We start from the raw sequence: 4422 nt of genomic DNA, 5'->3' as shown, positions 1-4422 counted from the left end.
CCCCACCCCCCCCCAGCTTACCTGCTTCCTGCGAATCAAATGTTCGCGGGAAGCAGGGGAGGGGGCGGAGTTGGGACGGGGACTTTGGGGAAGGGGCGGGGGCATGGGCGGGGCTGGGGGCGGGGGCGGTGCCCCGTGGAGTGTCCTCCTTTAGGAGGCTCCAAATATGATAACCCTAGCTCCACCCCTTCTCTAATGCTATCAGTTAGTTAAGTGCTCAAATGCTACAATGATGGACTGTGACGTAACAACCAATGTTTGATAAGTAGGTAGGTAGATGGGTAGATAGCTATGGGAGCAGAGATTAGATAGCTAGCTAGAATGAGAGATAGAATGTTATCAATATATGTCCCATTGGTGTATTTCTCACCCTTTGGTGACTCCTTGTTTGAAGGCAGCAATGGTTGTGGCCCCCTCAGGTCTACCATAAGAGGGGGGAAATCTATCCATGCTAACAATGTTAAGCATGTATCAGAAAGAGAGAGAGAGAGAAAGAGAGAGAGTGTTTTGGGAGGTTGGTAGCCCGACATGATTGTGTGACTATGTGACCTTGAATGGGGAGGGAATTCCGGGAGTGTGATTTTCTTTGCTTTCGATTGCAATAACATTTTCAATGTTTTCAACATTTCAACATAGTGCAGGGTCTGTTAGCCCTTTTCTGTGTCTCTCTCATGTACATACCCATCCTGATCTGCACCCCCTCATAGCAATCCTAGTCCTATACTGGCAACAACAGGTGAAACAGTTTCTTTGGGGGAGTGGGTTGTTATCAGGAAAAATGAAAAAAGAAAAATCTGTTTCTCTGAGGAAGTAAATATGAAAGGGCACAAGGGAGTCACAGCTGGCAATCTGAGGCTGTGGTCCAGAAGCATTCACACCTACTGGACTCATACAAGCTGTTCACGGCCATGCAGCTGCAGCCTCTTCAACCATGTCACGAAATCCTAGGAAGCCTGATCCAAAGCCCATTGAGGCCAACAGGAAGGCTTCGATTGATTTCATTGGTCACTGGCTCAGGCCCCTGCCTGGCAGGAAGTTTGATGGTGCTGGGGAAGGGGAGGTGGAGACAGAAAAGGAAAGGAAATTTACATTCTTGGGTGCAGAGCACCTCACAGCAGAGGGTAACAGCAGCCTCAACAGAAGAGTTAATTAATAATAATAAAGATTATTTTATCACTTCCCTAATTAAAGAGCTGCAGCTCCCAGATGAGAGGCAGAGTGAGCATCTCCCATTAATCTTGCCAACCCCAGCAGTGAACAGAAGCTGTTTCTTTAATGAACAATCTCAGGGCCACTTTAAGGCTGGCTTAATGACCGGGCCTTGGGTGGCAGAGCTGTAGGGGAGGGAAAGCAGGGATGATCTGTGCTGAGGGGGTCTCATTTGGAAAGCGTCCAGGCCTGGCCTGTTAACATGAATTCAAGTGTCATTAGAATCTATCCCCAATGTGAGGGGAGCTTGTAATTAAAAACAAAGAAAGTCATGAGTCAGTAGGAGCCCAGCACTTAACCCTGGAGCCATTTAGCATTGTCTGATCCTAGCCCTGAACCTGCGATGTCCTCGGATGGGCCTGAGCCTGTAGCACACAGTTGTTGCTCTTCGGTTCACGTGCAAATCAGTCTCACATGAGTGGTGAGCCCTCTGCACTGAGTGGTAGCGAGTTCTGGCCTTGAGAGAGCATCAATTAGACATCAGCATATGGGCTATGGGGTTGCCCACCACAGGAAGTCTATGACTCCCATGTCAGGAATGAGCGCTTGACAAGCTTTGGTAGGAATTTAAGTGTCTGCACAGTACCAACAATGTACTAGTGCACTGCAGTCAGATGCAGAGTTGTGCCCCATGAGGCCCTAAATACCTTCTGAGATATCAGAATGCCCAGATTCATTTTGTCCCAGGGCTAATGGGCCAGGCTGCATGCAACTCAGCAGTGAGCAGAAGCTGGTTCCTTAGTGCCAGGTCTTTGGGGGCGGAGGTGGGCATGGCCTATGCCCTGTATTTCTTGATACACAATGACATGCCTGGGGACAGGGGCAAGGCTGGGAGTAATAGTGGTACTAACACTAAGGAGCTTATTTATTTGTATTGTGGTAGCAGCTAGGAACCACAGTCCTGGGTGAGGGCCCCATTGCAGTGCCTGACAGAACACAAGGCAGCCCCTGACCCACGGAGCTCTCAGTTACAGTCTGCGACCACAAGCAGAGAAAGACAGCTGAGTGAGCACAAAGAAGCACAAGCTTATCATTGCTGATAGACACAGGTGTTCAGATACCATGACGATCCAGTCTGCACAGTCTGTGACACATCGTGAGTGGTGCTGAGCCACTTCTACCTCACTCCTGAGCTCTGCCACTACAGGTTACACAAGCAGATTGAGTGAGAGACTAGAGGCTGTGATGTGTGTCGTATGAGTGGGACCAGACATAGAGGGTCAGGTGTCAGGTGGGACCTACTTCTTCTGTGTGGCACCAGAAGGCTCAGGATTGTATGCAGAGGCCAACCTGTTATCTCTAAAACCACAGAGCCTCAGCATTAATCACTGGCCCCTCAGCATACCTAACAAAGACCTCCCACTATTTTCATTCTCACTAAGTGATGAAGCAGGCCGAGCCGTATGGGAGAGCAGTGGGATGGGAGGACTGCTTCTTGTTGACTTGCTAAGTTAGCAACACCCCTGAATATGAGGGGCAGAGAGATTTTGTTTGTGTGTGTGTTGCAGGAGGCCCTGTGGTGACCGATGCTTGCATCAAAGCCATAAGCACTTCCATGGCAGGTGAACACCAGAAATGCTTTGTCCCATATTGCTAAGGGCTGGAGGCAGGTGTGTGCCTATTTGGTCCCCATGAATGTGGCGGATCCCCAAGGGGATCCCCCATGAGAGGGGAAGGACAAGAAAAAACACAGGGATCAACTGATTCCAGGGGACAACAAATGAAATCTCTGGAGTGAGAGGAAAGGTCAGAGGTTTACAGTCAGGTTTCCAGAGGGGGACACCGAGGAGAGAACCCCAGACAGCGCCTGCTGCTCCATGAAAGAGTCCAAGGAGCTAGTGAATGCAGCCCAGAGGAACTCTGCCGGGAGACCTGAATGGACGAGTGTTCAGAATTGACAGATGTGTGCATGGTGGCTAGGGTTGCCAGGTGTCTGGTTTTCGACCAGAATGCCCGGTTGAAAGAGGACCCTGGTGACTCCAGCCAGCACCGCCAACCAGGCAGTTACAAGTCCAGTCGGCGGTGCTGCAGGTCTAAGGCAGGGTCCCTGCCTGTCCTGGCTCCACGCTGCACCCTGGAAGCGGCCAGCAGGTCCGGCTCCTAGGCAGGGAGGAGACGACCACAGGGCTCTGCGCACTGCCCCCACCCTGAGCACTGGCTCCGCACTCCCATTGGCTGGGAACTTTGGCCAATGGGAGCCGGTGGGGCAGTGCCTGTGGGCGAGAGCAATGCGCAGAGCCTCCTGCCCCCTGCCCCCTGCCTAGAAGCTGGATCTGCTGGCTGCTTCCGGGGCGCAGTGTGGAGCCAGAACAGACAGGGAGCCTGCCTTAGCACTGCTGTGCCACTGACTGGGAGCCACCTGAGGTAAGCCCGCGCCCCAACCCCCTGCCCCAGCCCTGAGCCCCCCCCCAAACCCAGAGCCTCCTCCTACACCGTGAACACCTCATCACCGGCCCCACCCCAGAGCCATCACCCCTCCACACACCCCAACCCCCTGCCTCAACCCGCAGCCCCCTCCCGCACTCTGAATCCCTCAGCCCCAGCCTGGAGCCCCCTCCTGCACACCAAACCCCTCATCCCCAGCCCCACCGCAGAGTCCGTACCCCCAGCCATAGCCCTCACCCCCTCCTGCACCCCAACTCCCTGCCCCAGCCTGGAGCCCCCTCCCACACTCTGAACCCCTCATTTCTGGCCCCACCCCGGAGCCCACACCCCCAGTTAGAGTCCTCACCCCCTCCCGCACCCCAACCCCCTGCCCCAGCCCAGTGAAAGTGAGTGAGGGTGGAGGAGAGCAAGCTACCGTGGGAGGGGGAATGTAGTGAGCAGGCCTCGGGGAAGGGGCAGGGCAGGGGTGGGGCCTCAGGGAAGGGGTGGGGCTTGGGTGTTCAGTTTTGTGCAATTAGGAAGTTGGCAACTCTAATGGTGGCATGTGAATGTGAACTGAGGTTAAGCACGAGGCCTAGTCCTCAACACAGAGCAAGGGTGACACTTGGGCTCCCCACCACCACACTCTATTCCTCACAAACGCTCAGGGTAAACCTGGGTATGGTGTGGACCAGAGAATAGGCATGTCTGATGCATTGGCATCAGCTCTCTCCTACATATGACTGGAGGGGACCTCCTGGGTCATCTAGTCCAGTCCCTGGCTATTAGAGGCAACCCTGCCATTCAGTCCTATTCATAAACTTAGCAAGCTCCATCTTAAAACCAGGT

This window comes from Terrapene carolina, unplaced genomic scaffold (genome assembly GCF_002925995.2).
Source record: "Terrapene carolina triunguis isolate 2854851 unplaced genomic scaffold, T_m_triunguis-2.0 Scaffold67, whole genome shotgun sequence".
NCBI classification, from domain to species: Eukaryota; Metazoa; Chordata; order Testudines; family Emydidae; genus Terrapene; species Terrapene triunguis.
The sequence above is the reverse complement of the archived record's forward strand: the minus strand, read 5'-3'. Positions refer to the sequence as shown.